Below are 13,557 nucleotides of genomic sequence, written 5' to 3'. Positions count from 1 at the left end.
GTTGGATCAAATAATCTACTTGGTCTTTCTGGACCTGGCTAAAGATTTCGACAGTCTCACGCAACAAATTTTGGAAATTCTTGGAAGACCCATTCTACTAAATTCCCAGCAAACCGAAAAAAAATCAAAGCTATTTATAACACCTGTAAGGGATCTGTATCACTGGATAAAAAGAAAAAAAAAAGGAGTACTAGATCAATGTCGAGATAGTAGTTAGGCAGGGCAATGTGCTGTCGCCTCTTCTTTCTATCATGCTGATGGCCATCAAAATAAGAAGGATGGGGGAATGTTCTCTTGTATATACCGATTACATTTGTGTGATGGCAATTTGAAAAACTTCATGAGGCAGTGCATCGTTGAACTTCGCCCTGCAGCAGCATGGTATGAATGTGAACCCAAGCAAGTGTGAAGTTCTGGTTGTATACCACCGAAAGAACATTTGCAACATCGGAATACTAAGCAACACCTTTCCACAATTAGCAACAACCATCTACCTGGGAGTGCAAGTAAACTTGTCCGCTAAGATCGAACAAGAATTATCTGCCAGAATGAAGATTATGGGTTCAAACACATCACTGCTATATCCTCTTCTGAAAGATAAGAACACGCCAGAAGCTGTGAAGAAAACCCTATATAGTGTCACGTGCCCGTGATGTTATCTACATCTGTGTCTGCAATTTAAGTTAATATTAAGGTGTTTTGCGCATCTAGACATTCATGCTTCTCCCACGTCCCTATGCCGTGGATGGTGGGATAGGCCGTTGTGGTGAACAGAGTCCCCCACATGTGCGTCTACGCGACATTTTGGCTTATAGTATCGTCGCTGCAGAAATGGGATGGACAAGGAATTTATATGTTGTGTAGAAACAGTTGGCCTTCGGCCTTATATTACTATTGTATAGATTAAGTCCATATTACGCCTGTACTACAAACATTTGTATCCTCATGAAAGCACAACCTAGACCCTGCCCAGCCATGTTTCGGTGAGGCTAGGTCCTTTGCTACTTTAGCGTACGCCGACTGTGTATATAAGGAGCAAGTTCTTGATCTCCAAAGGCAGTTCTTTTCAGCACTTGTAACTCAGAGGAGCGCGTCCCAAGGCCCACGCGGTCAACTTTAGGGGTCGGGTTTCCTCGGAGCCTGACCGCCCGACCCAGCCTAGGTCGACTCTCGCACTAACCAGAATAAAACCAGAAAACACACTTGAGCTTCATTCACTCCCTCGTCACCATAGTCCAAGTAACGTTCACGTAATGTTACACCGTTCTTCACCCAGGACAACTCCGTCTGCGCATATACGTGTAGACTATTGTTTTAATTTTATTAATTTTATGTCTATTTCATATTAATCATGTTAGTTCAGTTGTCTCTTTTCATGATCACATTATTAATTTTTCTATCATATCGTTACCATGTTAATTTGCCTAATAGTATGAATGAAAAAGTTAATGAAATTAATATTAATTGGTAACTGTCTGTGCCAAGCGCGGGCAAGCTAACATCACTCTCTCTCTCTCTCTCTGGCTAGGACAGTCCATCCATGCATATAGATAGAGCGGATGAGTGACTTACCCCATTCAGACGATATAGTCTCTTGTTCCATGTATAATTATGTGTGAGAAAAAAATTGATGCAGCCCGAAGGGATTTTTCCCTGTCTTCTCCTTTTCTGTATGGGGGGACGGAGAGGGGGCTCGCCGATTTGGTCAAGGGGCCTTGCTATGTATGTGCTGTGACTTGCGGTACTGCCTCTGACCCAGGAGAGTGGACAAGATGCAGGGATGACCCGTCATCCAGGAGGTGCCAAGATAAGAGGGAGGGAAGGGGGTGTAGTGTGATAGGGATGGAATGGGTGGGAGTGGTTTTTATGCCTTCGTTTTTTGGCTACCTCCCTTGTAAGGGGGGATAAATCCTTTGGTATATGTATGTATGCAGTTTTTAATCCGCTTTAATAATTTTTATCTTGTATTTTGAACTGTAATTATTAGTTATTTCTATTTACAATTCCGTTGTATGTTTTTTGAAAGGCCATAAGTTGTTAAACTTATAGTTCAATAAATCTTTTATAATTTTTTCATAAAGTTTTTCTGTCATTAGAATACGTACCTGGATTATTATATCTTTATACATACATACATACATATACCAAGGCTTTTTCCCCCTTACAAGGGGGGTAGCCAAAAAGAAAAAGGCACAAAACCAAACCCACCCATTCCACCCCTGAACACACTCCACACCCCTCCACCCTCCCTCTTATCTGAGCACCTCCTAGATGACGGGGTCATCCCTGCTCCTTGTCCACTGCCCTGGTCAGAAACAGTCACAAGACACTGCACATCCACAGCAAGGCCGGTTCATTTAATCGGTAACCCCCGCCCCTCGCCGTCCCCCCATTGCATAGAATGAGAGGACGGGGAGAAATCCCTTCGGGCTGCGTCAAATTTTACTCACACATACTACCTCACCTCCCAACCACCCGCCCATTCCACCTCATGCTATCACAACATCATCCATATACAACCATTCTCCATTCACCCCTGTCTTCTGTCCTCTCCCGTCCTTCCTCAACAGACCTTCCCCTCTTCCCCAAAGCCCCCTTCACCCCATCCATCCACCTCATCCTAGGACGTCCCCTCATGTTCACTCCCTCCACATCTGCCTTCCACACCTCTTTTACTAGTCTTTCTTCACTCATTCTTTCCATGTGTCCAAAAAATCCTAATATTCTTTCATCAACCCTATCTCCCAGCTCCTTTTCCACCCCTGTTCTCCTCCTCACCTCCTCATTTCTCACTCTATCTAGCCTAGTAACCCCCATCATACTTCTCAGACACCTCATCTCAAACACATTCAAACTCCTTCTCTCTTCTTCTCTTATGTTCCATGTTTCTGCCCCATACAGTGCTGTTGGCATAATCACTCCTTCATACAGTCTCCTCTTCGCATCCATTCCCAAATGTCTATTCCTCATTTCACTCTTTAATCCACCAAGGCATTTACTCGCTTCTCTCAATCTACATTCTACCTCCACTTTCACTCCACCTTTCCCTGCCACATTTGCACCCAAGTATCTAAAACTATCCACTTCCTCCAGTCGCTCTCCCTTAATGTTCACTTCCAGTCTACTGCCACTTTCACCCCTTGTACATCTCATCACCTTACTTTTACCCACATTTATCTTTAGCTTTCTTCTATCACATACTCTCCCAAACTCTGCCACCAACTTCCTCAATCCCTCCTCCGATCCTGCCACAAGCGCAGTGTCGTCCGCAAACAACAGCTGGCTCACCTCCCACTTTTCTCCATTTTCTTTAACCATCTCCAATCCCTTGCCCACTACCCTTGCATTTACCTCTCGCACTACCCCATCCATGTATAAGTTGAACAGCCAGGGCGACATAACGCATCCTTGACGAAGTCCCACCTTTACTTCAAACCACTCACTCTCTCCATTTCCAATCCTGACACAAGCTCTACTATTCTCATAAAAACTCTTGACAGCTCCCAGAAGCTTTCCTCCTATCCCGTATATCTGCATAACCTCCCACAATGCCTTCCTCTCTACCCTATCATAAGCCTTTTCCAGATCCATAAAAGCCCAAAAGACATCCTTCCCCTTTCCTATAGCTTTCTCACATATCTGTCTTACCACAAAGATCTGATCTACACAACCTCTACCTGTCCTAAATCAACACTGCTCCTCACCAATTACTCCTTCTGTTCCTCTCCTAATCCTCTCAACCAAGATCCTCCCATACGCCTTCCCAACTACACTCAACAAGCTAATCCCTCTGAAACTACTACATTCACACTTGTCCCCTTTTCCCTTGTAAAGAGGAACTATACAGGCACTCCTCCAGTCCTCCGGCACTCTACCCTCTCACCAACCAGTCCACCATCACTGAACCTCCCTTTTTCAGACATTCTGCATGGCATCCATCCAGACCAGGTGCCTTACCTGCTTTCATCATCTTAACAACTGCCTTCACCTCATCCTTCCTTATTTCTCCTCCATTCTCCTCATTCATCACTCTCATTTTCTTCGCACTTCCCACTGCAGCAATCTTTCCTTCCCTATCCTCCTTCACATTTAGCAACTCCCTAAAATATTCTGCCCATCTTCCCCTTACTGCCTTCTCTTCCATTATCATCTCTCCATCTGCACCTTTTACCTTTTCTTCTCTACTTGATTCGCCTCCTCTTCCTCTCTTAATTTCTTTCCAAAACATCTTTTTATTACTTTCAAAATTTTCTGTCAAACTCTTACCCCATTTCACATCTGCTCTCCTCTTTGCAACCTTTACCTTTTGCTTTACTTCTCTTTTCTTTTCTTTGTACCTCTCATATGACTCCCTCGTCCTATTTTGTAACCAATCTGTGAAAGCTCGCTTCTTCTCTTCTACAACCTTTTTTGTTTCCTCATCCCACCATTCACTACCCTTTCTACAACAAATTCTTACTCTCGGTCTAACAGTGATCATTATAAAGCCTACTGTCGAGGATCGTGACAATGGCGACCTTAGTTCCAGGACTGACTCCCGTGTGTTTATTGCTAAACCAATTTTAAACTTTGACGTTTTTTTTTTTCCTAAGGATTTTTCTTTCCTAGCTTTTACAGGCGCATACTAGGATTTTTACTACGTTTTTTTTTTCCTAGTGTTTTCGTACTTTGCTAGTGTATTTGCTAAGGATTTTTCTTTCCTAGCCTTTTACTGGCGCGTACTAGTTTTACTAGGAATTTTTTCGTCCCCAGTGTTTTTGTACTTTGCTAGTGTTTCTGCTACGGGTTTTCTTTCCTAGCTTTTTACTGGCGCGTACTAATTTTACTAGGGATTTTTTCGTCTTAATGTTTTTGTACCTTGCTAGTGTTTTTGCTACGGATTTTCTTTCCTATTTTTTACTGGCGCATACTAGTTTATTAGGGGTTTTTCTTTACTCCTAGTAGTATTTGTACTAGTGATTTTTCCTTTACTAGTGATTTTATCTTTTTTTTTTCTCTCTCTCTTCGTCAAAATGACAAGAATCGTAAGTGACGCCGACGCGGAAGTGTTTTTGTCACAGTGACCATCAGTCGAAGATTTGAGCAGGCTGTCCGTCCCAGACCTACGGACTTTAGCAACCTTTCAGGAACACGACTCATCACGTAACGTAACTAAGTCGAAATTAGTTGACCTAGTCCTCCAGCAGTTAAGACCCGAGAAGGGATTTGTGAACGAGGCTAGGATGCCGATGGCGGAAGCAGTGAGGGAGGAACCGGCGGGAATCCTCGATCAAGATCAGAATATTACGATACGCCAATTACAGCTCCAACTCTAGCTCAAGATCTATATATACCAGGTCTAACCACTTCCGACCAAATTTCGAGGATGTTGGCACAGCGGGCCCGTGAACGTCACCTGGCTGTTCAAAGTGGGGTTCGCGCGTCCAATCGCTGTCAGTTGAAGCTGGTGCGTCGTTCGGGTATGTTGTTGCTTCCGCTCGCACCGCTCCACGCAATTAGTTATATTCTGACAATGAAGATCTGTATATACCGGTATATATAGATCTTGACATTATGGCTTATTGTGAAATTAAGGATTGTTGCTCAAACAAAATATTATGTAAGCCAAATGTTAATTTTCAACGTTTCCCTGAAAACAAACACACACAAATTTTAACGTGTACACATATAAGCACTCACGACTATATCTCACCTTCCCGTAAAATACAAGTATATAAATAAACACGCACACACACACACACAACACCCGGCCACCCTCACACACACACCCAAGCAGAGAGACCCAGAGAGATCACTAATAATGAGCTCTGACTCACTGCCGTAGACTGTCTCGAAAAGAGAGGCTGCAGCAGATCCGAAACACACACACACACACACACACACACACTAATAATAGCAACGAGCTAGAGAGAGAGAGAGATAACGGGGGGAAAATATAATAGTTCCAGTCTTCCTTGGCGTTTCACAGTTTTCTTCAGTGTTTCACAAAGAGAAAACGAAACCATCCAGATGACGTCAGAAGCTGCGCAGAACGGCTCAAACGGTTAGACCTGGTGTATATAGATCTTGATCTAGCTTACGCAGGCATAGATATGGTAAACGGAGGTGAGTAACAGTGCCAGTAGGTCCTCTCAGCCTATCTTTGAATTAGATAAGGCAGTTAGATTCGTTCCTATTTTTTCAGTCTCACCTAGATGAATTTTTCGCTAGTTTCAAAAGGATGGTCATACGTCTCGAGTGGCCACGCTCGTGCTGGACTTTGTTACTGCAACAAACTCTCAAGGTGAAGGCGTTAAAAGCTTACATTGCCCTCCCTGGGGAGGAAGCAAAGAACTACGAGGTGTTAAGCGCATACTCGTTAATACCAGAAACGTACTGGCAAAGATTTCGTGGATATAGGAAGACGCAGGAGATTAGCCTCTTTGAGCTGGATCGTGTTAAGCGAGAGGCCTGTTTAATAAAGTGAAGGAGGGCTTCGGCCGTGAAGGATTTTGAGAAACTTGTTGAGCTTATCCTTATAGAGGATTTTCTAGGTGCCGTGTCGAAAGAGGTGGCCACACACACCTCTCCGATAGGGATCTTTTCATTTTAGAGGAGGCTGCCACTATGGCTGATAAATGTGTCATAGCTCGAAAGGACGTACATGTGCCCTGTCGAAGGGGACGTCGGTGCCGATGAAACCGGCCGATCTTCCTTCGCAGGGTACAGATACATAATTCACACCCCCGGACAAACAATGGCGAGCACTCCAGTGTTCCTTCTGTGGTAAAACCGGACATGAGATGAAGTTTTGCCATCGTAGACCAACAGGAAGTGAAGACGGTGGGCCTGGTCGTGAGAGAAGGTACAAACCAGGTGCCTGACGAAAGTATTAAAGATTTCATATCTAAAGGGAAGGTGGGTACAGACGGAGCTACCAGGTCCGTCACTGTCCTTCGTGATTCCAGGGCGTTACAGACCCTCATTCGTAAAGGGATAACGATGGTGGTGAAAGGGATTGTCACTGTGGCAGAGTGTTTTCTCCCTACGATAAAGTAAAGATTTTAGTATCTAGGTTAGGTTAGGTGAAGTAAACATTTACAGGTGACCATAGGGTTAAATCGTAATATCCATGCCTCCTAACTATACGCCATTAGGCGTTGAATTATATAACCCCCTAACACGCAACCTCTCTAGTATCAGTGTTTCAAAGATAATAATCCAGGACGGGTTTTGATTCATTTCTAATAGTTTAAATCAACTGTGCCTTCTGTAATAGTGAATATAATACACAGATGTGTTATGCTATTTTTATTACAATTTAATAATTAACTGATTGAAAACTAGATATATCCTTTAATTACCCAACCTGGAGTATATAACTTATTATATTCATAGCTGCATCTCCTTTCGATGACTAGCGTGCACACGCGAGCACACACTCATATGCTGCAACGTGGTACTGTCGACGAAGACTACAGTTTCCCTAGGGACTGTGCATTGTTCAGTGACCAAACTAACCGACCTTTCCGACTATTCCCGTTACACAATATATTTTCGGCATCTCGGGTCAAGCAATGAACAATGGCCCTCGCTGCATCTCGGGTCAAGATCTCTACTTGAACAATGACCCAGCTGCATCTCGGGTCCGCCACCTGCGCTCACACAAAAGGATCGCTGCCGGCGCCTCTCCACGTCGGACCAAACCTTCCAAATATTCCTATGATATGGCAACAGCCTCCTTATTCCATGATTGGCGACCTTTGTAAATATGTGCATGGAATATGTTTCTGGCAACCTTCCGATTTTTGATCAGAGCTTGCCGTGTATTTTGTAGTTATAACTTAACTTAGAAGATTAAAGCAGAGTTTCTTTCACCACCAATTCCCAATGTAGTACTACAACCTACATAACCATAGCATCAAAATGACCTTAAAAGGGGGAGAATAGAATAGAATAAGTGTTTATTCAAGAACTACCACAGGGTCAAGTTATATTTATGTTTTGGGAGTTTTAGGCGGTGGCAGTGATTATTACTAAAAGCAATTAGACTTAATATCACATGTCCCAGTGTGTGCAGATTGGAATTATATGGCTGCAAAGATAGGGCTACAGTCAGGATTGGTACCAAGGGGAGTAGCTTACTATACTACCTCTCTACACAAGCACTGGTGGTGCACTGAGACATGCCTGGGTGATGTGGTGTAGCTACATACCCGTTAACACAAGCTCTACCCATTCTGTGTTGGAACATTAAATAAAATCGTAACACGCGAATTCCGTGTTACGATTTTCATTTCCGATTATGTGCTACGATTTTTTCGCGACTATATTTGACTATCCTCATAGGTGGTACTCTTCATGGAACGATGAGTTGCAGAGTGTGACACTACATATTTTGGCGGCAGGTGTGCCATTTTGGCACTATATATATATATATATATATATATATATGAGAGAAATTCACTAGTAACAGCGACATCAATCCGATGATTTTTATGACAGTCGCATGCAGGATTCGAACCCACTGCTATCGGCCACCTGTAAGACCACCTTCACAAAGCCTTATCCGACTACACCAACAGACACTATCTGTTGTAGTGGGCTAAGGCTCTGTGAACGTGATCTTACGGGTGGCCGATAGCAGTGGGTTCGAATCCTGCATGCGACTGTCATAAAAATGATCGGATATATATATATATATACAGTATATATATATATATATATATATATGTATATATATATATATAAGGGTAGTGAGTGGTGAGATGATGAAACAGAAGGTTGTAGAAGAGAAGAAATGAGCATTCACAGATTGGTTACACAATTGGATGAGACAATCATACGAGAACTACAAAGGAAAGAGAAAAGAATTAAAGCAAAAGATATAGGAGGCTAAGAGGAGAGCTGATGTGAAATGGGATAAGAGTATGACAGAATTTTTTTTAAATATTAAAAGATGTTTTGGAAGGAAATAAAGATAGAAAGGGGAGGTGAATCAAGTAAAGGTAAAAAGTACAGATGGAGAGATGATAATGGAAGACAGCTGTAGGAGGAGGATGTGTAAAGTATTTTAGGGAGTTGCTAAATGTGAAGGAGGATAGGGAGGGAAAGGTATCTGCAGTGGGAAGCGATAGGAAAATGACAGTGATGAATGAGAAAAATGGAGGAGAAACAAGAAAAGATGAGGTGAAAAGTTATAAATGATGACAGCAGGTGAGGCATCTGGGTTAGATGGGTGTCCTGTGGAGTGTCTAAAAAAGGGAAGTACAGTGATGGTAGACTGACTGGTGAGGTTGTTTAATGTTTGTCTAACAGAGGGTAGAGTACAGGTGGACTGGAGTGTCTATATAGTTCCACTTTACAAGAGGATAGGGGACAATGGAGAGAGTGGTTCAAGGTAAAGGTACGACTTTGTCAGGGATGTGTATTGTCGCATTGGCTGTATAACTTATACATGGATGGGGGGATGAGAAAAATAAATGCAAGGGTAATGGGCTAGGGTTTGGAGATAGTTAAAGAAAATGGAGAAAAGTGGAGTTGTATCTTGTATCCCATAAACTGAATGTTTGAAGGCTTACTGAGAATTCAAATAAGAAACTGTCAGGAGCTGTTATTACATTTTATTTATTTACTTTTATTTATTTATTTATTTTTTTTTTTTTATGGTGGACCTTTGACACAGGTAATCTGTTCCAGTTACAGTATAAGCTTTCTTTGGAAGGCACCTAGAAAAGAGTAGGTATTAACTAGTTACACTGTTCAAGTAGTTTCCAATGGGTAGGACCAAATTGTTACTTCAAACACTGTCCATTTGTGTACATATATAAATAATTTTACAGTATATATGAATCATCATTGTTTTGGATCATTGCAGGACTTGTGGTTAACAGCTATTGCCTTCCTGTATAAGAGTTCATACCTTGTATTGCCAAATCAGTGATTAAAGCTATATTTACCTAATTCTATTTACCTAATTATAGTATACAGGAAAGGAGTAATGCTCATTGGGTACTGTCTCCTATTCTCTAATTTTTTATCATAGACTCAAATTCATGCAGTTTCAACTTAATCTATATCTTTGATTTCCAATTATATTTACATTATTTACACATACATACATATACCAAAGGCTTTTTCCCCTTACATGGGGGGTAGCCAAAAAGAAAAAGGCATAGAAACCACTCCCACCCATTCCATTTCCTATATATTCCACTCCCCTCCCTCCCTCTTATCTTGGCACCTCCTGGATGACAGGTCATCTCTGCATCCTGTCCACTACCCTGGGTCAGAAGCAGTGTTGCAAGACACAGCACATCCACAGCAAGGCTGCTTCATAAATTCGGTGACCGCCACTCTCCGTCCCCCCATGCAGAAAAGGAGAAGACAGAAAGAAATCCCTTCGGGCTGCATCAATTTTTTTTTTCTCGTACATACTTCCTCACCCCCCCATCTCCCACCCACTCCCCCTCATGCATCACAGCATACACAACCCCTCTCCATTCACCAATTATATTTAGATTTCATTTATCATTTGAGCTTGGGTTATATCACCCTCTAAGCTATTCCACATATTTATGCATCTATATGGAAAACTGTTTCTTCACATCCTTTAGACGTGTGATCTTTCTTAATTTGTTCCCATGACCTCTTAAAGCCACCCCATCTTTAATCAGGAGATATCTTCTGTCAATGCAATCTATCCTCTTTAGTATCCTGAATACTCTAATCATATCACCTCTTTCTCTTCAATCTTTCAAAGTTGACAGACCCAGTGCTTTAAGAGTGTGACCTTGCATGCATGCACACACAAAAACTATACAAGAATTTAAGAACAAACTTGATGATAAAAGATACAAAAATGGGTCACTACGAGCTTAGCTCTCTTCTCATAAAATACAAATAGGTAAATATAAACATGGGTCACTACAAGCATAGCTCTCTTCCCGTAAAATACAACTAGGTAAATGTCATATGAAAAAAGATGGTCAAAACTAGAATTACAGACTCTAGAACAAAGAAGAGAAAGAGGTGACTTGTTGACCATCTACAGAATTATGAGATATGGAAGTCCTTGATAGAGAAGACTTACTAAATTGGGATAAGAAAAACACAAGAGAACATGGAAGAAAGCTCAAAAAGGATAGTTATAGAAGAGACATTAAAAAGAATAGCTTTCTCCACAGAACATAGGCCTACTAGACGAATCAATAGTGTTTACAAAAACTATACAAGAGCTTAGGAGGAAATTAGATATGGCGAGATACAGAGACAAGACACCACAAGCGTAGCTCTCCTTCCCAGAAGATACAACTAGGTAAATACACGGCTTGATGGCATAGTGGTATCGTTTACAATTACTAACTCAGCAGTCTGAGTTTGATTCCCACCCAGGGCTGAAATAACTTAAGTATCACTATGCTGTGAGCTGTTACTCCAACTCTCATGGGCAGGGAGTTGGGTGTGTGTGTGTGTGTCAAGTCACAGCATTACCCATAAATCGGTCATACATGAGTACTGAGCTCTCATCCAGGAGGGTAGTAGCTGTTGATCATGAGTCCAACACGTGATCCAAAAGCATGGTAAATTACATTCACACACACACACAGTACATAAAAAGAATATATGAAAAATAGAAAGAATCCAAAGAGCAACAACAAAGATGCCCCCAACACTTTCAAAACTGACATATGAGCAAAGATTATCTACACTGGAATGACCAACCCTGGAACAAAGAAGAGAAAGAAGTGATCTGTTGGGTATTTATAGAATTATGAAAGGTATGGAAGTCCTTGATAGACATGAAAACAAACTCAAAAAGAAGCTATAGAAGAGATCTGAAGAAAAAAAAAAAAAAACAGCTTTCCGCAAACTATTTTTTCCAAATTGGAACAAATAGTGTGTGCAAACACCATACAGTCAAACTTTGGTTTTCGAACATAATTTGTTCCAAAAATCTGTTATAAAGCTGAATCATATTTGCCCATTGCAAATAATGTAAGAGAGATTAATTTGTTCCTAAGCACCAGATGAATGCTTATTTACCTAATTACACTTTGTATATATGATAAATAAAACATAAAAGTGTAAATAAAACGAAAAACATAACAGAGGTAAATTCAATGAAAAAGCAACACTGTACAAGTTATTATGTAAAGTTATGTACTGTACCCTTTTGGCTGCCATGTGATGGCATAGGTGGATGGAGATGAGGGAGGGAAAGGGGCAAGTTATTGCTTGGAAGGGGAATCCTCTTCCATAAAAACTTCTGGTGGTTCTTGTTCGGGTGTTTCTTTTCTTCTCTTTGGCTCAGGTAAATCTTTCTCTTGGTTTTCTTTCCTTTTTCCTTTCACTAAAAACCTGTAAAAAATTTCTGAAATGTGACATGACATTGTCATTGAAAAGATTTATTGCTCTATGTGCTACCATGGTGTCTGGATGGTATTTTTCTACAAAATTTTGAACATCAACCCATTTAGCACAAATTTCTTTGATTAAAGATCTTGGCATATCATCAGTTCTTTCCTCCTTCTCAGAAGACTGTTCCTCAGCAAATTTCTTTTGCTGTTCATTTTGAAGGTGTACAAGCTCTTCAGTGGTAAGCTCAGTATTGTGGTCTTCCACCAGCTCCCATAGAAACAATCTCTTCAACAATAGCATTGTCCTCAACAGCAGCAGCCGGTCCAGCAGTTTCGAACCCCTCAAAGTCTCTCTCTGGTACACAGCCTGGCCTAAGGTTCCACCATGCTGAATTCATGGTTCTAGTGTGTGACGTTACACCTATCATCATCATCATCATCAGTACTCACTTGGTTCCATGCATTATCAATAAGATTAACACAGCTCAGGATATTGAAATGGTCTTTCCAAAATTCTCTCAAAGTTAACTGTCATTAGTAACTTGGAAACACTTACAAAACATGGCTTTAGCATAATGTGTCTTAAAGTTAGCTATGACCTCTTGATCCATAGGTTGAATTAGAGGTGTTGTGTTAGGTGGCAGGAATTTGACCTTAATAAAATCAGACTCACCAACCAAGTCATCATCCAAACCTGGAGGGTGAGCAGGAGCATTATCCAACACGAGAAGTCATTTTAAAAAGTGGCAATTTTTCTCTTGCAAGTATTTTCTAACACTTGGAGCAAAATGAATCCATTCTGTAAAAAATTGTCTTGTCACCCAAGCCTTTGTATTAGCTTGCCACATTACAGGCAATTTACTTTTAATAACATTATATCTTTTGAAAACTCTTGGATTATCAGAATGATACACTAGCAATGGTTTGACCTTGAAATCGCCATTTGCATTACCGCACAGCAGAAGAGTGTCTTTCATTGGCTTGTGCCCAAGCAGTGATTTTTCCTCCTTAGTGATATCGGTTCTTTTTGGCAATTTTTTCCATAATAATCCAGTTTCATCAGCATCAAATAGCTGTTAAGGGAGAAAACCTTCTTTCTTTATAATGTCACCAAACTCAACCACAAATTTTTCCACCGCTTCCTTGTTTGAACTTGCCATCTCACTGAATTTCACTTTGTTCTTAAATTTTTCAAACCATCCTCGACTTGCATTAAATA

Source organism: Oratosquilla oratoria, chromosome 2 (genome assembly GCF_046742065.1).
Source record: "Oratosquilla oratoria isolate Oo_2021 chromosome 2, ASM4674206v1, whole genome shotgun sequence".
Classification (NCBI taxonomy): Eukaryota; Metazoa; Arthropoda; class Malacostraca; order Stomatopoda; family Squillidae; genus Oratosquilla; species Oratosquilla oratoria.
This window is presented reverse-complemented; position numbering follows the sequence as displayed.